At 40.7% G+C, this 27233-nt stretch overlaps 1 long non-coding RNA gene across 1 annotated transcript in view; it reads right to left on the reverse strand.

The window, feature by feature from the left end:
* LOC308622422 overlaps positions 1-27233 on the reverse strand; it is a 67445-nt gene that overhangs the window by 8641 nt on the left and 31571 nt on the right. Inside the window, exon 2 of the long non-coding RNA XR_014016629.1 lies at positions 14376-14571. This is a non-coding gene — a long non-coding RNA (uncharacterized lncRNA). The remainder of the gene's footprint in view (positions 1-14375; positions 14572-27233) is intronic.

The following is a 27233-nucleotide window of genomic DNA, read 5'->3' on the forward strand; positions in this document are numbered from 1 at the left end:
TGTGGCTTCTCCCGTTGTGGAGCACAGGCTCCGGACGCGCAGGCTCAGCGGCCATGGCTCACAGGCCCAGCCGCTCCCCAGCATGTGGGATCTTCCTGGACCGGGGCACGAACCCGTGTCCCCTGCGTCGGCAGGTGGGCTCTCAACCACTGCGCCACCAGGGAAGCCCAGTAATAACATTTTAGAATGTAGATTTACTTAAATGAAAATCCCAATATTTCCCTTGGTGATAGACCTCATTCTTTTCTTCCTAGAAAGAAATTTAAACTCAGAAAACTCCTAATACCATGCACAGTAATTAGATGAGAGCCCAGTTTTTCTTAATGTCCCCATAAGAAGACTGACTTTGGACTGAGGCCTAGGTTAAGCATTTGGAAACATTTTTGGAAAGTGAGAACTATGCTTGGGTTCTCTGCTCCATTAATGTTCTTGGATTTCACGTTTTCAGTCTATTCAACAATATTTAATTGATAATTAACTCTTCTCAGAGACATATATGCAAGTGAAGCTGGTTTACCTGACTATAATACAACTCTGGATATTTCAAAATCTTTCCAGAAGAGCTGATCTAGTGCTGGTGTCAACCTTTTTTCTTCTTTATTATTTCTGCTTTCACATGGGTACCACACATTCCAATAATAGAGCTACCAAAAGGCATCTCTACTTATTGTCTTTGTTAAACGCTTATTGGCTGAGAAGACAACAGACACTCTATACAGCTGAGTAACACAAACTCAAATGGCTCACTGGAAATGAACAGTATTCATGGGAGAAATAGGTATGTTTTGTGTATAGAGAAGAAACTTGCTTCAGTAAGTCATTCTCTAAGCTTCCTGTGGGTAGTGCATTTTATATGCATGTTTTCCCAATGCATAAAAACTATGTCTCAAGCTAGCTAAATCATATGAACTGTTTGATTTGCCTTATGGTGCCACAAAATTGCAGTAGCAAAATTTTATTTCCATGACCCAACAATTCCACTCCAGGGTACATACCCAAATGAATTGAAAACAGATATTCAAATACATGAACGTTCATAGCAGTACTATTCACAATAGTCAAAAGGTGGAAACAACCCAAAGTCCATCAAGGGACAAATGGATAAACACATGGTGATGTATCCATACAGTAGGAAATCATTCAGGCACTACCAAATGTAAAATAGCTAGCTAGTGGGAAGCAACAGCATAGCACAGGGAGATCATCTCAGTGCTTTGCGACCACCTAGAGGGGTGGGGTAGGGAGGGTGGGAGGGAGGCTCAAGAGGAAAGGGACATGGGGATATATGTATGCATATGGCTGATTCACTGTTTTGTGCAACAGGAACTAACACAGTATTGTGACGCAATTATACTACAATAAAGATGTATTAAAAAAAGGAATGATGTAGATGCTACATCCACATGCTACAATGTGGGTAAATCTTAAAAAATATTATGGTAATTGAAAGAAGCCAGATACAAAAGGTCACGTATTGTATGATTCCATTTATATGAAATAGGTAAGTCCATAGAAACAGAAAGGTGATTGGTGGTTACCAGCGCTGTGGGGAGAGGGGAATGGGGAGTAACTTAATGGGTATGAGGTTTTGTTTTGGAACTGTCTTGTAACTAGAAAGAGGTGGCTGCACAACATTGTGAATGCACTGGACATTACATGCCACTGAAATGTTCATTTTGAATGGTTAATTTTATGTTATGTGAATTTCACCTCAATAGAAAATATAGAAAAAGAAAAACTTCATTTCCAAGGGTTTCTAATTAGTGGTTGTGAGAGGTAACAGCAGAATATTGGTAGGTAACTTGGACATTAAATTCCTTTGATTTGAAGTGGGGGTGAAGAGGTTAAAGGATTTGACATGTCTCCCTAACAGGTCACTCCCATTCCCATATGCACTGCACTCAAGGAATGCAAGGCCCTTTCTATTTTGAAAGGTACGGTGCCAGAACCCTTGCCCCTAGTAGGTAGTCAGTGGATGCTGTGGGAAGGGAAAGTCAGTCATTACTAATATGCTGCCCCTTCCTTGGAGTATCCTTCTTAGCGTGTCCACTGCTCTATTAACAATGTGGAGTGCTCGAGAATAACAAGTATACTTGAACAGCAATATTTCCCGAAGTATGCTCTGTGGGACATCAACCCCATCAGATGGTCTTGCATTCAAAAACAGCTTCTGGTGAGAGTAGCAGCGACATATACACACTACGGAATGTAAAATAGCTGGCTGGTGGGGAGCAGCAGCACAGCACAGGGAGATCGGCTCAGTGCTTTGCCATGACCTAGAGAGGATGGGAGAGGAAGGATGGGAGGGAGGCTCAAGAGGGAGGGGATATGGGGACATGTGTATGCCTATGGCTGATTCACTTTGTTGTGCAACAGAAACTAACACAGTATTGTGAAGCAATTATACTCCAATACAGATTAAAAAAAAAAAAAAACAGCTTCTGTGGTCAAATGAGCTGGAAACCACTGTATTCTATATTTCCTCCTGGAGATCCAAGATGTCTGCCACCACACAAAGAAATCTGAGGGATGCCTGTAGTAAAGAAACCTTGTGAGCTCTGTTTACTCCTGACTTTCCCAAACCTCCTCTGTCACAGAACCCCTTTGAAGTGGAGAGCATGGTACTGAGAGTGTGGGAAATGCTGCTCTGTGTTAATAATAGTCTGGCCTTGATTTGTTTAGGATGATTGTTCAGTTCTTGAAAAATCATATTAAATAAAATCCTAAATTATCCAGAAAATTGAAGACAAGCCATGGTATGTCAGCTAGAAAGGGAAGATTCTAAATCTTTGTACTGCTCTGGTTTCCCACTGCCGGGCTCAGCAGGTGATAACCCTTTCTCATGGGACTGACTCAGCGAAGCGTTGCATGGCTTTGCTGGTTAAACACCTGAGAATCAGTGTGAAACCGCAGTTATGTATAAAAATACTCATCAACCATCAACCTCTATTAAATGCAGTAATGGTTGCAAGCTGCTGAAAATAAGAATTTGATGGCAAGGCTGAGTGCAAACGTGATAGAATCCAAAATTCTCAATTAAACTGGAAAAAGATTTGACTCCTTGGCTCTTTCTATTTCCCATCCTTCTTACTTTGTTCCTTGTTCATTCCTTTAAGATTGTCAAAGCAGTTCACCGGCTTAATAGAACAGGTTAGACCACTTCATGGAAATTATTTAATCAGCATTGGTAACAGTGGCAGGTGTTGTTAGGCCAGTAGCTTCTTGAGACAAAATGCTTGAGCTTAGTCATTAAAACATTTTACGAAGTGTCAGTATTGATTCATGTTTTCTGCTGCAAATAAGAGTTCTTTCTAAATTCCAATTTGGAGGAATCTGTGGGCTTAGCAAGTTCTACTCCCTGGTGTAATGTGATTTTCCATGCTGTCAAGTAATTAAAATTTTTCTCTATATATAATCACTAATGAATTGATGATGACCAATTTGGTTTTTATATTTGGCGGTTCCAAGTCCTTCTGCCAGTCTGGTGTACAATATCTGATGGGCTCCTAAGCTACTCCAAAGTGAGCAAATAACAGTAAACACTGGTCTGGAAAAGAACCAGGCATGTTTTCTGGGTTCTTAGCCAGGTGTCAGAGAGGAAGGTTTAGCGGTAATAGGGAGACCATTTTTAGGAAGACTATCTTCCATCTGTCTTAGAAATTACAATAAATTAAAATATTTCTGAGGAAGGAACTTAAAATACATCTTTTTTTCCTTGAATTCATTTCAACCACTCTGTCAAAAATAATCTCTTCTGTATAATTGTTTTGCATCTAACTTTGCCAACCGATCATTGCCTAGGGAACAAAAGCAAAAATAAACTCAAAAGATTGAAAACCAGCAAAATATTGATTAATATGTATATTAGCAAATTAGGATTAGATTGGAGTGAAAAGAAACCTGCTAAAAATAAGACCTGTGAATTTGGGGCTGCATGCAAAGACTTTTCCTACATTCCTTTCCTGGAAAAACTCTTATTTGTTCTTCAAGATCAAACAAATGTTACTTCCTTTATCAAACCATCCCTAACTTCCAGGTAGATACAGTCCTCTATATTTATAATACTGGAATTATTCCTTTACTATTGCACTAAAACTATTGTAATTACTTGTTAACATGCTTCCCTCCCCCTACTAGACTAGGATGCCCATAGAGGGCAGGGATTATCATTCATTCAACACAAATTTATTGAGTGATACTCAATAAATATGATATATGTGCCAGCAGGCCATTTTACTACTCCTCAAGAACATAGTATTCATTTTTTGTTCCCAACACTTAGTACATGCCAGTCCCATTACTGAGTAGGCACTCAATAATGAGTTGCTAAATAATTGAATAGCTGAGTGAAAGGATGAATGAATGAATTGAATCAATTGTGTAATGTAGAAAAGGTACCAGTTTTGCAGTACAGTTTAAGTTTCCCAATTTGCAAACAGAATCAGTACAAAGCGAAGTTAAGCTCCCAAGGAGAGCAGGAACTGCCACTCTGTAAGGAGCCGCAGTGATTCAATTCCTGGTGGGCCTTTAGGGTTTAAAGAGACCAAGGCTATAAGGTGGTATAACTGGGAGAGGGCAGCCTTAACCTGGCCTCTTCTATGTGCTGGAGCTCCACCTTGTTCTGTGATAAAGATTGATAGCTGGCTCAATCAGGAGAATTCCCAGGGCTCCCTTGCTAATAACCAGAGAGGAGGGGTGGAGGGAAAATGGACCAAGGATGAAAGAATAATACAAATGAGATATTTAAAAGACTGTAGGGCTTTCCCTTTACTGCAATATGCTTGTAGCAGAATCCATAAGGCCTGTCGATTTTTCTCTTATAATATTTCCCTCTGATATTCTATCCCTCTTCATAAATAATATGCTAGGCTCTATATAGCTCTGGCTAATCATGCTTGACAGCAGGGAGTACTTTCCCAAGATGAGCCTGAGCCATCCTCAGTCCTGAACTCAATCATCAGCCGTTTGCCCACACAGGCAGTCTCTGGGGCTGGCTCAGGCTGCAATGCCTCTGAATTTCACACTTGAGATGAAGGCTCAGTGCATGGGGGCTGATCTAGTTCCAATATCAAGTGTGATTTCTGTGGTTGCATCTGGCATAAGGGAAGAGAGGCACGAAAGGGAATCATGAATCTTACTTGTGTTCCTAGTAGATTCCCTTGCCTATTTCCTGCCTGTCTCTTCTGCCAGTCTCATCAAGCTACCTCATGGTCAGCAAATAACATGTCCTGTATTTTAATCTTAAGAGAAAATGAGACCATCAGGCACCTACCTTTTCTCCTTTCCATATCATGCCTGTCCTCACCTATCATTCTCCACTTTCTTTTTGTCTCAGAGAAAGAGGGAGTGTTCGTTTTCTATTGCTGTGTAACAAATCATCCTTAGATTTAGTAGCTTAAAAGTACGCTTATTATCTCAGAGGTCCCATGAGTCAGGAATTTTGAAGTAGCTTAATTGGGAGAGCCTGGCTCAGGGTCCTTCATGAGGTTGCAGTTAAGATGTCAGCTCAGGCTACACTCATGTGAAAGCTTAACTGGGGCTAGAAGACCACCTTCCAAGATGGATCACTCACCTGGCTGTTGGCAGAAGGCCTGAATCCCTTACCACATGGGCCTCTCCACTGAAATGCTTGCATGTTCTCATGAAATATCAGCTGGCTTCCCCCAGATTGAGTAATCCAAAGAACAAGTATGGAGGTCACAACACCTTTTATAACTTACTCTCAACGTTGCATACTGTCACTCCCACCACATTCTATTAGTTAGAGGTGACTCACCAAGTACTACCTACACTCAAGGGGAGGGTAATTAGGGTCCATTTTTTGAAGGAAAGGGGATCAAAGAATTTATGGACATCTTTTAGTACCACCACATAGGGATCCCTCCTCCCTTTCAGGGCTAATTCCTCCACCTATGAACTTGATTCCATCCTTTCCCACCTGCATTTGGCTAATCAATTATGTTCTTTCTTAATCTCTTAATAGTAGATCTCATTTATTGAGCATTTAATACGTCCTGGCCACTGTGCCCAACACTTCATTAAGTGGATAATCTCACTTAATACATACAACAACTTCATGAAGTAGGGGAATGATTACCCTGCTGTTACAAATGAGTAGACCAAGGCTCAGAAGGTCTAATTGAAATGTCCAGTGTCAGATAACAGTAAGTAGGAAAGTGACTACTTAAACCCAGCCCCAACTGACTCCATAGCTGTACCCCCTCCACTAATCTACTCTATCCTGCCCAACATGGACCTCTGATCTCTACCTTTCCATCAGCTGCTTCTTAGCTGTCAAAGAGGCTCAGTTCTTCTTCATACAAAAATTACCTTCCTTTGTGTCCTGCCTCATTCAAGCTTTATCACATCTTCCCATTTGTAAAGTAGTGGTCAGCAAAGATTTCCTACTTCCACACTCCCATTTGCTCCAACTCACAGCGATCCAGTTCTGCACTTACCAACTTAGTGAAATGGATTAACCAATGACTCCCTAATTTCCAAATCCAATGCCTCCTCTTCAGCCCACATTCTGCTGTATTTCATCAATGCTAAGATGCTCAATTTTCAACATTTCCGAAACAGAGATGTCTTAAAAGCAATGTCACTTCGTATGTGATCAAATAAATTGCTTTGCTCCTCTTTAATTTCATGGCGTGGCTCAGTCCATCTTCTTTGCCTGCGCCTCTTCTTCAGACATCCCTCAGATGGTGGCATAGTTAATTTGTTGGTGTAGGAGAGCAAAATTTGCCACCCCAAAGTATCTCTTTGGCATGTGGATTATTTCGAGATGAAAACAATCAAGGCCCAAAAGACTCATGAAGAACCTTTGGCCGGTCCCCTAACTGCCTAAAGAATGTAGACAGAGGACCTGTTCCAGGAAAGGAACTATCACCATAGATCACTATAGTGTGAACTAGGTGTATAGACAGGGAGGAAGTTAGCAAAGTTTGTTTGTTAGAATTTCTCTCTGTGTCCCAGTGTCTCTCTGTGGCCCAGCAAACATTTGTTTACCAAACACTTGCTTTTCCGTCTTCACATAAATTGCCTTCTTCTCCTTTGAGGTCCGAAACAACAACCCCCAATATCCTCTTTTGTCTTTAGCTAAAAGTGGTATTTAAGGTGAGGGTTTCAGTCATTTTTGAGAGTTATTCATTTTTCCTGGGCTCTCCCATGTATACATGTTATTAAACTTTTGTTTGATTTTCTCCTGTTAATCTGTCTCATGTCAACTTAATTCTTAGACCAACCAGAAGAACCTAGAGGGATAGAAGAAAATTTCTTCCTCTCAGACAGTGGTGACTCACCATTTTAACATTATGCACTACTGGGTAATCTATTACAAAATCTTCCATACCACATCTGTGTTAATCACCTCTAATTTCTGCTTCAGCCTCCATCTTTCCTTTAATTAATTGCTTATCACCTGTATGTCCTTTACAAGTACCACAAACTCGGCATGTTCCAAACATTAACCCCTTTCCAGACTAACTTCCCTGCTTTTATTCCCTATCTTGGATGTTGACATCACCCTTGTTAAAGAACAGCTCAGAGACATTAATTTAAAGCACAGCTGACATTTACTCATCTATTAGGGAGATTAGTTGTATACAGATTGCCATCCAATAGACAAAACAGGGTTTATGGAGGGAACACTCTCAGTCAGGGGAGAAATGACAAAACGTTTTGTTTTGTTTTGTCCTTGGATGTGCTGATTGGCTAAAAACTATCAAGAGGGCAATTTGCATCCAAGCAGACTGCATTATTATCAGGGAAGGTAATTTTAGTTATTCGTCATTTTTCCAAGAAATCTTGTGACTCAGCTGTGGAGTAGGAAGGTGGTATGTTCATCTTTCATATTTCCTGCTGATGGTCTTCCTTTGGTACCTACACCATAGTTGAGCTAGGACTTGTTATAAATACTTACTCCCTTTTTGTGGTCAAATTCAGATCCAAGACCATGGTTGACCACGAAGAATTTTGTGTCTCTTGATGTGGTATCATCCACTAGACGTTGGTTTGAGATAACAGTTTATAGTAATATTTAAACACATATTGGAAGTGCTCAAGAAATAGAATAATTACAAATATAATTTTAAAATTTGGAACCATTTGTATCCAGTTTCCTAGTCGGCCTAAACCTAATCAGGAGAATTAGTCTCATGTCTCTTTATCCCTCAAATTCCTTGGATTCCTTTGAGGTCTTTGTACTTTTTAGGAACAGCAGCTAATGGTTGGGGGCCTAGGTTCAGTGAAGACATATGGATATATGTTAGCAGGTCTTATTAGAGGAGTCTAAAGACAGATGGTAAAACCACTTGTTGGAAAAATTGGCAGCCATTACAATTGTTTGAGACAGGTAAATAAGGGAGTTCAGAGAGTTTATGGGAAAGAAGACAGCTGAGAGAAAGGCAAAAACAACTATGGCAGTTATTTTACAATCTAATGCCTTGACCCATACAAAGGAAAGAAGTAATAAAAGGAGCCAAATGTTAAACTGTTATATCCTAATCACAGATCTTAATCTAAAAGTCTTATATAGGAAATTGAGTAGCTACCCACTTTCAGAGCTCTGTGATTCTAAAGCTTTTTACTGAGCCGTAGGTTTATACATCTCCATTGGGACTGGATGTCCAGGTTGTAGAATCCTTAGTGACTTCACACTGGGAATCATAAACCCATGAGTATATACCCTAGAGTTTAAGAGCATTATTTGTGGTTAAATATACTTGATATGACCTTTCCAAGGCTGACTTCTTGGCATCCTCAGTACATTTCTCTTTCTGACTTACTTCACTTAGTATCATGATCTCTAGTTGCATCCATGTTGCTGCAAATGGCATTATCTTTTTTTAATGGCTGAGTAGTATTCCATTATATATATATATATATATATATATATATATATATATATCACATCTTCTTTATGCATTCATCTGTCGATGGACATTTAGGTTGTTTCCATCTCTTGGCTATTGTAACTAGTACTGCTATGAACATTGGGGTTCATGTATCTTTTCGAATTACAGTTTTGTCTGGATATATGCACAGGGGTGGGATTGCTGGATCATATGGTAGTTCTATTTTTCGTTTTTTGAGGAACCTCCATACTGTTCTCCATAGTGGCTGTACCAATTTACATTCCCACCGACAGTGTAGGAGGGTTCCCTTTTCTCCACACCCTCTCCAGCCTTTATTATTTGTGGACTTTTTGATGATCGCCATTCTGATATATACCGGTGTGAGGTGGTACCTTATAGTTTTGATTTCCATTTCTCTAATAATTAGCGATGTTGAGCATCTTCAGCAAGTGGTTTTGAATCCTTAAATCTTTAACAAGGTGGCATGCTCTTGTTAAGAGGCAGAGAATTCAGAAGTTACAGCTTATGCAGCACAGAATGTACTTTATTTTAAAGATAAGAACTATGAAAAAATAATGTATCAGCATTGGCCAGGGGACAGAGAATGCTGAGTTTGAAGAGCTGTTCAGCAGTCGTGGGGTTCATTTTTATTAGGAGGGGGAGCTAGATTGGTTTCCTTAGGTTGGAAACTAAGGAAATAGGATTACTATTTCCTAGGATGACTAGGAAAAAAAAACCTAGGATTACTTAGGTTGGAGTGGTTCTTGACAATTATGTGGGAATTAGACAACGAAAAAATGCCATAGGTGAAATGTGACTATTGTGCATTGTTTTGAAGCAATTAGGTTTGAACAGCAAATCTTACGAGGGCAGTGAGTGAGAAGGGGAGCTAGAATAATTCCCGCTGAGGCACCAACTAGCTTAATTGTTTCTGCCACAGCACCACGGCAACAAACAAGGTAGCTAAACCTACCTAAGGTAGACCGTAGGCTTGCAATGAGATTTTACCTTTTGCGTAAGCACTTTTGAAGCACAAATTGCCTTTTCTGTACGAACAATTATGAAGGATTCAGTATAGTCAGGCTGCCCAAAGTCAGGTGTTGCTCTTATGACTGAGTAGGAAAGAAAAAGGCCTATTTAACACTTGGCTCCCAAGGGAACATCTGTTTTAGTTTGCTTTTGTAGTGACTGAGCTAAAAGCAATATGGAAAAACCCAACATGCTAATGATCTCTAGGAGACAAACAGTGCTGCCCAGTGCGCTTCTGAGGAGGGTCAAGATTGCAAGAAGTATCTTAACAAATTTGCTATTTTCAAGTTAGGGCTTGAATATGGGAAAAGCAAAATAAAAGAGTTATCACAGGTGAGATATGAACATACATAAAGATCAGAGCATAAGTAATGGGTGTCTAAAGATAAGAAAATGGTTACAATCTTTGTAAGATGGACAATTTAAAATAAAATTTAAAAAGTAACAATAATTACCAGGAATCCTAACTTAGAAGTAAAGAATTTTTGTTTAAAAATGATTCAAATCATGACAAAAACCAAAAAAAAGAGGATATCCAAAGATCATTCTTTTTCTGAACTGTCATTCACAAACTCTTTTACTAATTCACATGCCATATATATACATACATACACACATGCACATATAATTAAATGATAAATTTATAGCTTTATAAGACATATATCACATTAAACTTACCATCTTAATAAAACTACAGCAATTTCCTTGAAAACCCAACAAAACATATCCATTACCTTACATATTTGTATGTCTTTGCAACTACTATTTGAGTACTCATTTAATTACAACTTTTAACCAAAGAAACTAACTTCTGTTCCCTCTCAGGCACAGAGAAAACTGGAAAGGAAGCAAAGGAGCACTGTCTACCATACTCAGGTACCTAGCAGCAGACCACAGCTCTACAAGGATGCCTGCTTGTGTACCACCAGCTCACATGCCACATTCATTCATTCTGCATGTCTGTAACATAGCAAATAGTACCCTGTATGCTAATATGACCCAAAGGCATTGGTATATCCTTATTAATTCACTAACTGATGGTCACTCTCTAAAGAATAAAAACAGGCAACAAGGGCAGATATATTAAAATTATGCTTGCTTGTTTTATATTCTTTTACTTTTTAGTTTTGATCTGCCAAGAAATTGGGCATCCAAAGGTTATTTATTAACTCAATTAGTCCAAGGTCTCTCTCAAAGCCAATTTAGGATCTTGGTATTATGATTTAAGTTGATGCTATAAAATAATACAGTCACTGCTGATATCAAAAAGATTGTCAGACAGATGATATTATGAAATTTATATAGACAGTGGAAATAGAGTAACTAGTTTTTAACATTTTTTGAAATTCTTAAGAGCAAATACTTTTAAAAGATATAATTGGGGCCTCCCTGGTGGCGCAGTGGTTGAGAGTCCGCCTGCCGATGCAGGGGATACGGGTTCGTGCCCCGGTCTGGGAGGATCCCATATGCCGCGGAGCGGCTGGGCCCGTGAGCCATGGCTGCTGAGCCTGCGCATCCGGAGCCTGTTCTCCGCAACGGGAGAGGCCACAACAGTGAGAGGCCCGCATACCGCAAAAAAAAAAAAAAAAAAAAAAAAGATATAATTGTAACTCAGTGTAGTTGGACATACAAATTTCTTACGCTTTTATGTTATTAAATAATTACTAAGGTAAGCTTATCTGAAGAACAAGACTAGTAAAAGATTTAGGGAGTCCAGATTAATATGGATTTCTATGAATAAACAAATCCAGGTCTTGCAAAAGTTAGAATATTAGCTAACATTATTTTTTACCCTGTTAAAAACAGAGAAAACTTATTATTGTTTTCAAATCAAAATTGTCAAACCGATAGATTGAGAGTATATGGAATTAAATCTTTCTTTTCTTGAATTCTCTTCTATTTATATGAAAGAGGATTAGCTTCCTAAGTCAATCAAAATGGAAGCTCCTTTATTTTTAAAGGGCTTTATAATTTGTAAATTTATAAATTCTCTCTGGAGGTAGGCAAATATACACCAATCTATTTGTTTAGAAATTATTTATGCCCTAGATTTGTCAGAGTTCTCCAGAGAAACAGAGCCAATAGGATGTGGACCTATACGGAGATTTATTATATGGAATTGGCTCACACAATTATGGAAGCTGCAAGTACCAATCTGCAGTGTGGGGCAGCGGGCTGGAAACCCAGGAGAGCTGATTGTACAGACGAAGTCGGTAGACAGTCTGCTAGCAAACTTCCTCTTGCTCAGGGAGGCCAGTCTTTTGGCCTATTCAGGTCTTCAACTGATTGCATGTGGCCTACCCACATTATGATGGGCAATCCAGATTTAAATATTAATCTCATTCCAAAGCACCCTCCGAGACAACAGAAAATTAACCATTACATACCCATACAATGAGAAAATCTTATCAAACTCTCAGGAAAGCTAGGTAATTATAGAGGGATATAGAGCTGAATTTCTCCTTTATGATATGCTGTTTTTCCATACTTTTCCATACATCTGTAAGTTGAGCTAGGGGTTCAGCTTTCAGATTTATTGACACCTTGCTGTTGGGTCACAAAACTTTCCCTCATATCTTGATATTGCTCATTTGTATTTGTATGTTCTTCTGTAGAACTTCCCTATTTCTTTTACTAGAGAATGGAGGAATAGTCTTGTACTTAGAACCCTTTCAATTTCTTAGGATGTCATGAAGCTAAGGACAAGCCAGAAGCAATCATTCTGATTCCATCTGCGTTCCCAAAACACATGTTTAGATACATTTATACAATTGCTATACAATTAGAGTTCTTTATTTTTCAAGTCATAAAAAAAGTTTCAATTTTTTCTTTTTCTTTGCCAACGTTTCCCTCCCATTTGATAGCAGATGTGTCTGAGTTAGATATAACCTATGGTGTTCACAAATAACAAATTGCTGTGGCTAGTTAATCTCCAGTAATTAACAACAACAACCAAAGAAGCTGTCTGATGGGACTTCTGAGATGCTGGTGTGAGTAGCCAAATAAATTTGAAAAGAAGAACACAATTGGGAGAGTCACACTTTCTGATTTCAGAACTTATTACAAAGCATTAAGACAATGTGGGGCTTCCCTGGTGGTGCAGTGGTTAAGAATCCGCCTGCCAATGCAGGGGACACGGGTTCAAGCCCTGGCCCGGGAAAATCCCACATGCCACGGAGCAACTAAGCCCGTGAGCCACAACTCTAGAGCCTGCGCTCTAGAGACCGCATGCCACAGCTACTGAGCACACGTGCTGCAACTACCAAAGCCCATGCGCCTAGAGCCCGTGCTCCACAACAAGAGAAGCCACTGCAATGAGAAGCCCACAAGCCACAACGAAGAGGAGCCCCCGCTCGCCACAACTACAGAAAGCCGGAGTGCAGCAACGAAGACTCAATGAAGCCAAAAATAAATAAATAAATAAAATAAATTTATTAAAAAAAAAAAAAAGACAATGTGGTCCTGGCATCAAGAAAAACATACAGATCAATGAACTGAGAGTCTAGAAGCAAACCTTTGTGTTTATAGTCAATTGATTTTCAACAAAGGTAATTCAGAGGGGGAAAGAACAGGCTTTTCAACAAATGGTGCTGGGACAACTACGTATCGACATGCAAAAGAGTGTAGTTGGACTCTTCTCATATCATATACAAAAATTACCTCAAAATGGTCATAGACCGAAACATAAGGGTTAACACTATAAAATTCTTAGAAACATAGGGGTGAGTCTTCATTACCTTGGGTTAGACAAAACCTACTAAAATGTGACATTGAAAGCACAAGTGAAAAAGAAAAAAAGTAGATAAACTGAACTTTATCAAAATTAAGAACTTTTGTGCTTCAAACAGCATCATCAAGAAAGTGAAAAGAAAACACACAGAGTGGGAGAAAGAAAAAAGTCACGCAGTAGGTGAAACACTGAGCCTTGGATTTTGCCTTTGGACAAGTTGATTGCCTGAAAACTACCAAGGAGAACAGTTTGCCCCAGAGGAGCAGAAGGGAATTTCAGTTATTTCTTGCTCTAGTTCAGGTCCCTATCATCGGCAGCCTCTTAACTGGGTGTCCCCATCCATCTGCCACATCGGTGCCAAAATTATCATAACAAAACACAGGTGTTTGCCATCCCTCTGTTTAGCAGGCTGGATGGACTCTACATTGCCAGTAGAATTAAATCCAAATGACTTATAAAAATGGCATTCAAGGCTCTTCACAATCTAGCCCCTATGAACTCAGGCAGCTACATCTCCACCAGAACTCCAGCCCCACCTGCCCTTCCCTGGATGCCATCACCTGAGCTCCACCTCTTTCTATTACAGTTCCCTCTACCTGGATGCTCTCTCCTTCTCTGCAAGGAAAACCTCCACTCAGCCTTCAAATGTTACCTCTTCCGTGAAGCCTCCCCTGATTTGCTCATCAAAGCAAGTCACTTCCTTACTTGTGTTCCCAAAGCACTTCGTACTTACTTCCGTTCCATTACTTAGCACTTACCACATCGTATGGCAATTATTTGGCTGCTTTGCTCTCACCCTGAGGCCAGGGGCAGTGACAGTTTTGTCTTTGTATCCTCTAGTGCCTATCTTCTGATTTGGCTCTGAGAAGCTTCTCAATAAGTATTTGGTGAATGAATGTGTCATCCATCACAGGGACACTGATCAGTGAGTGTTTTTCAGTGTCTATACTAACACTGCAGGTGATTAAAAAAAAAAAAAAGACAGTTTATAGTCTGGCAGAGGTTAAAAGAAGTAAATATGAATATCATAAACTATACAGCAAGCTAAAAGCCATAAGAGAATTATGAACCAAATACTACAGGGGTCAGGTAAGGGAGAATGAATCCTAGAGAAAATTCTAAAGATTTCTACGGTTAGTGATGGGGGCCAGGTGATGGTAGGGAAGGGGCAGCCGAGGAGCTGTTTACAAATTTGACGCAAGCCAATGTTGACAAGTTCAATAACTTTCAGTGGCATACTCTATTGCTGAAGTTAAAAGTCGGGGTATTAGGGATTTTATAAAAGGGTTTCCCTCTCTGGGAACTCCCTCCACTTATACAGACGATATCACTGGAGTGCTTCCTTTGGAGGTCAAGGTGACCTTCCACTTGTTGGGGAAGGGTTGTTCTCACTGAGACTCCTGAGTCTGTCCACACCGCAGCAGAGGCTTCCTCATTGTCCCCAAAACTTTCAGCTTTGGTAGTGGCAAAGCCTGGAACTTCTGGACCACTGTCCCCACCTTGATCTGCTATGTCTATGACTACACTGGCCTGAGTAGAGGAAGGGAGCAAAGAAAGCTTCACTCCTACAGCTCCACCACCACTAGACTTTCAGGCTGAAACACCTCAAGCTTTTGTTGACTGAAATAAGGACGCACAGCATAAAAGTTGTGAGTCAAGTTTTATTTGGGGACCTTACGGAGGACTATAGCCTCAGAGACAGCCTCTCAGGTAGCCCTGAGGAACTGCTCTGAAGAAGTAAGGGAGGAACCAGGACGTATATGAATTTGTTTTGGCTGGAAAAAACATGTAGTTGAACTTCAAAAGATTACTGCAAATCACAAAGAACAGACATCTCAAGTTAATGATGTTAGTGCTTTTCTATATATGGGAATATGCAATAATCTAGGGTCATTTGAAATTCGTCCTTAGAGATGCATCTTAACTATCTAGGGGCCAGCACAGAATGCAGAATGCTTCCTGTTTTTCTCCATCTTGAATTCCTCTCAGGAATACAATAATAGTAGGAGACTTTAACACCCCACTCACATCAATGGACAGATCCTCTATACAGAAAATCAACAAGGCAACAGAGATCCTAAATGATACAATAAAACAGTTAGACTTAATTGATATTTTCAGGATGTTACATCCAAAAAAACCAGAATACACATTCTTTTCAAGTGCACATGAAACATTCTCTAGGACTGACCACAAAACAAACCTCAAGAAATTTAAGAGTATGGAAATTATTTCAAGCATCTGCTCTGACCACAACAACATGAAACGAGAAATCAACCACAGAAAAAGAAATGAGAAAAAAACGATTACATGGAGACTAAACAACATGCTACTAAAAAAAATGGGTCAATGAGGAAATCAAAAAGATAATTAAAAAATACCTTGAGACAAATGACAATGAAAACACAACCGTACAAAACCTATGGGACGCAGCAAAAGCAGTTAGAGGGAAGTTCACAGTGAATTCCCCTCAGGTGCACTGTCAGTGGGCAACTCCAGTGGTTAATGGCTTTATCCTTGTAGAACTGGAATAGCAGGCAACATTTTTTTCGTTACAGTCTGGTAGTGAGAGACTGAATATACAAATGGACAATGGCCAGACCGTATATAAAACAGAACTCTGACCCACAATCTGCAGCAACCAGCCCAGGAAGCCAACCTACTATCTGCAAGTCAGACTTCTATCTCTAACAACTAGTCCAGGAAGTGAAACAATAACTCCTGTAACAATCGGTCCCAAATGGCCAGGACTTTATTAATATCTGATAGCCTCCCTAATTTTTGTTGCAGCTTCCAACTTGGGGTCGACTGGAGAAAGCAAATATGTTCCCCTGACTAATCACATAGGATGCCATGCTTCTGGTTAGCCTGCCTGCAGCTTCCCATGTCAACAGCCTCCAATCAGGGCACACCTGCAGCCTTCCTCTTTGGCCAGTACAAAGCTTTCTCACTCCTCTGCCTGCTTTTGGGTGTCTGCCAAAACCTAAGTAAGTGATGTTGGTTGACTCTTGCTATAGCAAGCCCTGAATAAACAGCTTTTGCTTGATCTCAATCGGTTGGTATTTCTTTGCACAGTAGAAAAGGATTTTAAAAACCAGATGCTAAATATTATTCCCAGAATCAAAGTGGGGAAAATGGTAAATGATTTATAAGAGTTGTCTCATGGGATAACCAGCTTTCGCCTCACTTTTTTCTCAAATTTCACCACCTCGTCAATTCCCTAGGCTGTGTAGGGAAGCATACACAGGCTGATCTTGCCCTGGTATCTGTTCTTCCACCCTGAACAGCACAGTGGAGCGTGATAATCCACAGGAATCCCTTTCCCCAAGTATGAGTCTAGTTTAGAATCATATCACCAAGGAGCTCCAACAGAGGAGCATGGGGTAGGCATTGGCCCCCCCCCCAGGGCAAGGTGAGGTCACGGCTCCTCATTTTCCCTATAATCTTCCTGCCCCTGAGGGTGACTCTTGGACGGAAGCCCACAGTTTGCATGATAAACAATGCTCAGAGACAGTACACTGGGGAGCCACATCAAGGAAGAAGAATATTTTCCTACAGCAGCATGATTGGAAAAGAATGTCCTCTTCCTTCTGTATGACCTCGCAGGGAAGTTTTACTTGCACCACCCCTCCTCCACTGCCCGGCCTGCCCTGGGTCCTCTTGCCCACAACGGTGTCCTGCTGTTTCCCCCTCCCAAAAGCCGAGCCCCCTCACTCTGGGCGTCCTCAATAAAAGACGCAGAGAATTAGAAGGAGATTTCTCAGTTGTTTTTCATTTCTAGTTTATATTCTGAGGCTCAGCTGCGTCTTCCTACCAGGCTGGATTAAGAAGAAAGGCAGTTGATAAGATTTGCTCTCCCTGTATCCAGAGCAAACCCCAGGGACTGGGGTGTGAGGAAGACGAAGGGGAGTTTTTCTTGTCAACCTTGTGTATGAACATACAATTTAAATGAACTAAATATTCCTGCTTTAAATTTTTTTTTAAGGGCCTCCCTGGTGGCGCAGTGGTTGGGAGTCCACCTGCCAATGCAGGGGACACAGGTTCGTGCCCCGGTCCGGGAAGATCCCACATGCCGCGGAGCGGCTGGGCCCATGAGCCATGGCCGCTGAGCCTGTGCGTCCGGAGCCTGTGCTCCACAGTGGGAGAGGCCACAACAGTGAGACGCCCGCGTACAGCAAAAAAAAAAAAGTAAAAAAAATTTTTAATGTGGTAAAATACACATAAAATTTCCACCTTAACCATTTTAAGCGTACAGTTCAGTGGTGTTAAATACATTCACATCGTTGTGCAAACAATGTCTAGAACTCTTTTCATCTTTTTTTAGACATTCTTTTTTAATATTCTTTTCCATTATGGTTTATCACAGGATATTGAATAGAGTTCCCTGTACTATTGCTGTTTATCCATCTTATATATAATAGTTCATACCTGGTAATCCCAAATTCCCGGTCCTTCCCTCCCCCAAACTCCTCCTCCTTGACAACCATAAGTCTGTTCTCTATGTCTATGAGTCTGTTTCTGTTTCACAGATAGGTTCATTTGTGCCATATTTTAGATTCCACATATAAGTGATATCATATGGTATTTGTCTTTCTCTTTCTGACTTACTTCACTTAGTATGATAGTCTCTAGTTGCATCCATGTTGCTGCAAATGGCATTATTTCATTCTTTTTTTATGGCTGAGTAGTATTCCACTGTATATATGTACCACCTCTTTAGCCACTCATCTGTCAATGGACATTTAGGTTGTTCCCATATTTTGGCTATTGTGAATAGCACTGCGACGAACATAGGGAAACAATCCAGTGGGATTGATGGATCATATGGTAACCATTTTTAGTTTTCTGAGGAGCCTCCACACTGTCTTCCACAGTGGCTGCACCAACGTACATTCCCACCAACAGTGTAGGAGGGCTCCCTTTTCTCCCCACCCTCTCCAGCGTTTGTTGTTTGTAGACTTTCTGATGATGGCCATTCTGACCGGTGTGAGGTGGTACCTCATTGTAGTTTGGACGTGCCTTTCTCTAATGATTAGCGCTGTTGAGCCTCTTTTCGTGTGCCTACTGGCCATCCGTACGTCTTCTTTGGAGGAAGGTCTGTTTAGGTCTTCTGCCCATTGTTTGATTCGGTTGTTTGTTCTTTTGTTGTTGAGTTATACGAGCTGTTGGTATATTTTGGAGGAGAAGCCCTCATCTGTCACATCGTTTGCAAATGTGTTCTCCCATTCTGTCGGTTGGTTTTTCATGTTTTTATGGTTTCCTTTGCTGTGCAAAAGGTTATAAAAGTTTGATTAGGGCCCATTTATATTTGTTTTTATTGCTATTGCCTTGGGAGACGGACCTAAGAAAACATTGGTACGATTTATGTCAGAGAATGTTTTGTTTATGTTCTCTTCTAGGAGTACAACTCTTTTCATCCTGAAAAACTGAAACCCGGTACACAGGGTTAAACAACTCCCCATTCCCCCCACCCCTGCCCCTGGCAACCACCCTTCTACTTTCTGTCCCTGCGATTTTGACTACCCTAAGTACCACGTATAAGTGCAGTGTCATACAGTATTTGTCTTTTTGAGACTGGCTTCTTTCACTCAGCATAAGGTCCTAGAGGTCCATCCATGTTGTAGCATGTGTCAGAATCTCCTTCCTTTTTAAGGCTGAAAAATAGTCCGTTGTATGTATTTACCACATTTGGTTTACCCATTCATCTGTCAATGGACACTAGGGTCGTTTCAGCCTTTTGGCTGTCGTGAATAATGCTGTTATGAATATGGATGTTATTTTCTTTATTCCTTTGTTCTTGACTCTGGCCAGAGATACTGATAGTACCTCAAGCAGTGTTATTAGGGTGAAAATAATCAATGTTCAGTTTTTAAACTTATTATATTGTTTTACTTCTGAAATACACTTTAAAGGAAAGTCGGAGGAGAACAGATCACAAGTTTATGCCAAACAATAGATTTTGAAAGAAAACAGAACAGAGCTTCTCGGCTCTGGCTGCACTGAGGAAATTTGAAAAAGCACCTAGGCCCAGATCCTAGGCCCCCGAGAGTCTGCAAGAATTGATCTGGGCTTGTTAGAGTCACTGAGAGCTTTTAAATGGCACAATGCCCAGGCTCTACTTGAGACCCATTAAATTAGAACTTATGGGGGTGGGATCCAGGCACTGATGTACTTTAAAGCTTCCCCAGGTGAGTTTATGCTAGCTGGGACTAAGAACCGCTGGCATAGCCCACACCTTCACCCCTAGAGGGACTAAAGATGGGCCACTTGGACTGGAATGGAGTAGGGAGAGGGCTGGGGCATGAGCTTATAGAAAAGGGGACACCTGGGTGGGATTCAGGTGGAGGGAGGCCATCCCCTGAACCTATTCACGTCTGTATAAGTGTCCTTTCATTAAACTCTCCTCAATTACCTTGTTTGCGTGAGTCACCTTTTCCTGCTAGATCCTGACTGCTATAGTTGCCCTCACCTTGACAAGGTTGCAAAAATCACTGAAGGTCAGTTGGCCATGCGCAGATGCTCTAAGGCTACATCTGGAAAAGACCTGGGTCAGGAAAGCTGTCAAGAGCCAAGCATGTTGAGAGACAGCTACTCTAGCCCACCCCATCCCCTGAGCCTCTCTCACACTCTCATCTCTGCTGCTTCTGACTCTGCTCTCTCCTTGCTGCCCGCAAATCTGCAGCCCCAATGCCAGCAGAGGGCACCTGGTCAGCCTCCATCTCAGGTCCTGGCCGACCTGGTGCAGTGGCTGCCACCCCCCAACCCCACCCAGAGCAGCGCCTCGAGGTCCCCTGGGCAGAGGACTACAGGCAGGGCAGTGCCATCTAGAAGGGAGCACAAGACCAAACTGTGATTGACATTTCTGGGACACAGAGCCATCACTACCCGTTAGCCTGATGGATTTCAGACATTATTTTCTTTTTACTTTTTTGCAGATTAATAAATTACACAAAGTGCATAAAACTGGATGCAGATGAATACATTTTTACATATGTGTACACCTGTGTAACCACCACTCAGAAGATATCAAAATTTCCAGCGTCCCAGGAGGCTCTCTTATACCCCTCCCAGTCAACCTGCCCCCACAAGGGCAAACGCTATTTTGCCTTCTTTCACTAGAGATTAATTTTGCTTATTCTTGAACTCCACATCAATGAAATCACACCCTATGTACTCTTTTGGGTCTGGCTTCTCTTGCTCAATATTACATCTGTGAGATTCAGCCACGTTAGTGCATGAAGCAGGAGTGTGTGTTTTTCATTGCTGTGTGGAATTTCATTTACAAATACGTCACAATTTATTTATCCATCCTACTCTTAATAGACGTTTGGGTTGTTAACAGACTGGGGACTCTCATATATAAAGCTGCTATGAACATTTTCCAATGCATCGTTTGGTGAACGTAAGCACTCATTTCTCTTGGGAATATACCCAGGAGTGGAATTGCTGGGTCATAGGGTAGACATAGAAGATGCTGCCAATTTTCCAAAATGACTGTACCAACTTATGCTCCCACCAGCAATATCTGAAAGTTCTAGTTGCGCCACACTCTCATTAATACTTGATATTATCACCTCTCCTAATTTTAGCCATTCTGGGAAGGGTATGGTTATACATCATTGCGGTTTTAATTCACATATTTAGTATACTATTAAAGAAACTAGTGAATTTATAAAACAGAGATATCAAGGAGTTTTTTATGTTGTTGCCACTGTCAGGGAGGAAGAAATTGTCCTCTATCCTTCTAGTTTCTTCTGGATGGTCTAAGAATTAAATTGACATGTGACAGATTAACAGGAGAAAATCAAATAGAAGTTTAATAACATCTATATATTGGGGCCCAGGGAAGCTCACCCCAAAATATGCAGCAATGGCATACTTATTATTTTGAATTAAAGTTACTTAAGAAACAGCCATTACAAGAGGGACACTCTGACCCTCCTTTCTGTCTCCCCGAAAGCAGGAAATAATTCTCCCATGTGAAAGGTGCACCCCTGCATCTGGAGTTAGAAGGACACCCTTATCCCCAGAGATGGGGGAATTACAGGCATAGAAGCCTCTGGAAACAAACCTTCTTACTTCTTTAATTTACGACCCCAAGCCCACATTCTGTTTTGATTCTTCACTAATTGGGCACCTAAAACCCAAGTTTCTTTGTCCTGTCAATTCCTCACAAATTTATTGTCTCTTTGTCTAAAAAGTATAAAAGCTGCCTGCTTTGGCCACTTCTTAGGTCCCATTTCCATGAGACCTCTGTGTGCACGAATTAAAATTTGTTGTTTTTTCTCCTGTTAATCTGTCTTGCATCAATTTTGTTATCAGTCCAGCCACAAGAATTCAAAGAGGGGTAGAGGGGGAAATTCCCCCTCCCCAACATACACATGGGAGAGACTCAGGAAAACTAACTCTCCAAGATGACCAAAACCCTTGCCTTAAGTACCACCTGTGGTTAAAGACAAAAGAAGATGTTGGCGGGGAGTGGTTTAGAACTTCAGAAAGGAGGAAGGCACTCCATATGAAGATGCAAAAGAAAATGTTTGGTAAATAAACGTGTGCTGGGCCACGCAGGGACAATGGGACACAGAGTGGACTCTGATCTTTATGCTTCTACAATTCAAGTAAAAAAAAATGACGGAGGCAGGATCAAGATGGCGGTGTGGGAAGACACCGAGTTAGCGTCTCCCCACAACTGGGGCTCCTGCCGCCCACTGGGCGGGGTCTCTGATGCCCAAGGAACCTCAGAGTAAACTGGTAGGACGTAGCGGGACTGAGGGGGGGAGGAGAAGTGGAGGCCAGACAGGATCGTCGCCCCTGAGGCTGGGGAGATCAGGAGAGGCAGGCAGGAGGGACTCTCCAGGAAGAGCGGGAGAGGAGCGGAGGGCGACTGCCCTGCCCACTTGGGCACGGGGAGCCTGCTGATCTCCCAGGCTGGTTCCCTGCCCTCCAAAGCCCCCTCCAGGCCATGTGGGTCCTTGGGGGCATAGGGGGCAGGCTGGGGAGATCAGGAGAGGCAGGCGGGAGGGGCCCTCCCAGACCAGAGGAGCAGGAAAAGAGAGAAGGGCGTTTGCCCCGCCCACTCGAGCCCAGGAAGCCTGCTGGGCTCCCAGGTGAGGTCCCCTGCCTTCTGAGACCAGGGGTCGGGGGCACACCTGGGCCCCTTCTGTTCCTTGAGCCTAAGCCCCACCGTCCACAGCCCCCAGGGCCTTTTCCAGCCCTGTGGGTCCTGAGCATTGGCCCCACTCACCACCCAAACCTCACCCTTTCTTAGTTCCCGCCCTCCACAGCCAAGGCCTCCCCACCCCCCACCCCTTTTTTTTTTCCTTTTCCCTCCTCCTCTTTTTTACTATTGTGGTACTGATGTACCTTCGGGTTGTTGATTCATCTATATTTTTAATTTTATATTCTTCCTAACATGTCTGCTGTTTCCCTAGTCTAATTTTATTTCTTACTTTGTTATTGTTTGTTTTTTTGTTTGTTTTTTTGCCACCCCAGGCGGCTTGCAGGATCATGGTTCATGAGCCCAGGGTTGGGCCGAAGCTCCTGCGGTGGGAGCTCCTAGTCTGAACCACTGGACTAACAGAGAATCTCAGACCCCAGGGAGTATTCATCGGAGCGAGGTTTCATGGAGTTCCTCCTCTCAGCTCCAAGACCAAGCTCTACCCAATAGCCTACAAACTCCAGTGTTGGAAGTCTCAGGCCAAACAACCAGTAAGACAGGAACACAATCCCACTCATAAAAAAAAAAAAGGGGGGGGGGACAGCAAAAAAATATGTCACAGATGAAGGAGCACGGTAAAAACCTACAAGACCAAATAAATGAAGAGGTAATAGGCAATCTACCTGAAAAAGAATTCAGAGTACTGATAGTAAAGATGATCCAGAATCTCGGAAATAGAATGGAGGCATGGACTGAGAAAATACAAGAAATGTTTAACAAAGATCTAGAAGAACTAAAGAATAAACAGAGATGAACAACACAATAACTGAAATGAAAAATACACTAGAAGGAATCAATAACAGAATAATGGAGGCAGAAGAACGAATAAGTGAGCTGGGAGACAAAATGGTGGAAATAACTGCCAAGGAGCAGAATAAAGAGAAAAGAATGAAAAGAAGACAATCTCAGAGACCTCTGGGACAACACTAAATGCACCAACATTCGAATTATAGGGGTCCGAGAAAAAGAGAGGGTCTGAGAAAATATCTGAAGAGATTACAGTTGAAAACTTCCCTAATATGGGAAAGGAAATAGTCACCCAAGTCCAGGAAGCACAGAGAGTCCCATACAGGATAAAAACTAGGAAAAACACACCAAGACACATATTAATCAAACTAACAAAAATTAAATTCAAAGAAAAAATACTAAAAGCATCAAGGGAAAAACAAAAAATAACATACAAAGGAATCCCCATAAGCTTATCAGCTTATTTTTCAGCAGAAATTCTGCAGGTCAGAAGGGAGTGGCAGGATATACTTAAAGTGATTAAAGAGAAAAACCTACAACGAAGATTACTCTACCCAGCAAGGATCTCATTCAGATTCAATGGTGAAGTCAAAAGCTTTTCAGACAAGCAAAAGCTAAGAGAATTCAGCACCACCAAACCAGCTATACAACAAATGCTAAAGGAACTTCTCTAAGCAGGAAACACAAGAGAAGAGAAAGACACACAAAAACAAACCCAAAACAATTAAGAAAATGGTAATAGGAACATACATATTGATAATAACCTTGAATGTAAATGGATTAAATGTCCCAACCAAAAGACACAGACTGGCTGAATGGATACAAAAACAAGACCCATATATATGCTGTCTACAAGAGACCCACTTCAGACCTAGGGACACATAGAGACTGAAAGTGAGGGAATGGAAAGGGATATTCCATGCAAATGGAAATCAGAAGAAAGCTGGAGTAACAATACTCGTATCAGAAAAAAATAGACTTTAACATAAAGACTGTTACAAGAGATAAGAAGGAACACTACATAATGATCAAGGGATCAATCCAAGAAGATATAACAATTATAATGTTTATGCACCCAACATAGGAGCACCTCAATACATAAGCAAATGCTAACAACCATGAAAGGAGAAACTGACAGTAACACAATAATAGTAGGACTTTAACACCCCACTTACACCAATGGACAGATCGTCCAAACAGAAAATAAATAAGGAAACACAAGCTTTAAATGACACAATAGACCACATCGATCTAATTGATATTCATAGAATATTCCACCCAAAAGTGGCAGAATACATTTTCTTCTCAAATGCACATGGAACATTCTCCAGGATAGATCACATCTTGGGTCACAAATCAAGCCTCAGAAAATTTAAGAAAATTGAAATCATATCAAGCATGTTTTCTGACTACAATGCTATGAGACTGGAAATCAATTACAGGAAAAAAACTATAAAAAACACAAATACATGGAGGCTAAACAGTGCGCTACTAAATAACCAAGAGATCACTGAACAAATCAAAAAAGATATTAAAAAAATACATAAAAACAAATGACAACGAAAACACGACGATCCAAAACCTATGGGACGCAGCAAAAGCAGTTCTAAGAGGGAAGTTTATAGCAGTACAATCCTACCTCAAGAAACAAAAAAAACTCAAATAAACAATCTAACCCTACACTTAAAACAACTAGAGAAAGAAGAACAAAGAAAACCCAAAGTGAAGAACAAAGAAAACCCAAAGTCAGTAGAAGGAAAGAAATCATAAAGATCAGAGCAGAAATAAATGAAATAGAAATGAAGAAAACAATAGCAAAGATCAATAAAACTAAAAGCTGGTTCTTTGAGAAGATAAACAAAATTGATAAACCTTTAGCCAGACTCATCAAAAAAAAACAAAAGGGAGAGGACGCAAATCAATAAAATTAGAAATGAGAAAGGAGAAATCACAACTGACACCGCAGAAATACAAAGGATTATAAGAGACTACTACAAACAACTATATGCTAATAAAATTAGCAACTACAAAGAAATGGACAAATTCTTGGAAAGGTACAATTTTCCAAGACTGAACCAGGAAGAATTAGAAAATATAAACAGACCTATCACAAGTAACGAAATTGAAATTTTAAATAAAAATCTTCCAACAAACAAAAGTCCAGGACCAGATGGCTGCACAGGCAAATTCTATCAAACATTTAGAGAAGAGCTAACACACATCCTTCTTAAACTCTTCCAAAAAATTGCAGAGGGAGAAATACTCCCAAATTCATTCTATGAAGCCACCATCACCCTGATACCAAAACCAGGAAAAGATGTCACAAAAAAAGAAAATTATAGACCAATATCACTGATGAACATAGCTGCAAAAATCCTGAAGAAAATACTAGCAAACAGAATCCAACAGCACATTAAAAGGATCATACACCATGATCAAGTGGGATTTATCCCAGGAATGCAAGGATTCTTCAATATATGCAACTCAATCAATGGGATACACCATATTAACAAATTGAAGAATAAAAACCACATAATCATCTCAATAGATGCTGAAAAAGCTTTTGACAAAATTCAACACCCATTTATGATAAAAAACCCTCCAGAAAATGGGCATAGAGGGAACCTACCTCAACATAATAAAGGCCATATATGACAAACCCACAGTAAGCATCATACTCAATGGTGAAAAACTGAAAGCATTTCCACTAAGATCAAGAACAAGACAAGGATGTCCACTCTCGCCACTCTTAATCAACATAGTTTTGGAAGTCCTACCCATGGCAATCAGAGAAGAAAAAGAAATAAAAGGAATACAAATTGGAAAAGAAGAAGTAAAACTGTCACTGTTTGTCGATGACATGATACTATACATAGAAAATCCTAAAGATGCCACCAGAAAACTACTAGAACTAATCAATGAATTTGGTAAGGTTTCAGCATACAAAATTAATGCACAAAAATCTCTGGCATTCCTATACACCAACAACGAAAATCAGAAAGAGAAATTAAGGAAACACATCCATTTACCATTGCAACAAAAAGAATAAAATACCTAGGAATAAACCTGCCTAAGGAGGTGAAAGATTTGTACTCAGAAAACAATAAAACACTGATGAAAGAAATCAAAGATGACATAAACAGATGGAGAAATATACCATGTTCTTGGATTGGAAGAATCAATACTGTGAAAATGACTACACTACCCAAAACAATCTACAGATTCAATGCAATCTCTATCAAACTGCCAATGGCATTCTTCACAGAATTAGAATAAAAAATTTTACAATTTGTATGGAAACACAAAAGACCCCAAATAGCCAAAGCAATCTTGAGAAAGAAAAACGGAGTTGGAGGAATCAGGCTCCCTGACTTCAAACTATACCACAAAGCTACAGTAATCAAAACAGTATGGTACTGGCACAAAAACAGAAATATAGATCAATGGTACAGGATAGAATGACCAGAGATAAACCCACACACATATGGGCACCTAATTTATGACAAAGGAGGCAAGAACATACAATGGAGAAAAGACAGTCTTTTCAATAAATGGTGCTGGGAAAACTGGACAGCTACATGTAAAAGAATGAAATTAGAACACTCCCTAACATCATGCACAAAAATAAACTCCGAATGGATTAAAGACGTAA

This window comes from Mesoplodon bidens (genome assembly GCF_964165515.1).
Source record: "Mesoplodon bidens genome assembly, chromosome: 9".
NCBI lineage: Eukaryota > Metazoa > Chordata > Mammalia > Artiodactyla > Ziphiidae > Mesoplodon > Mesoplodon bidens.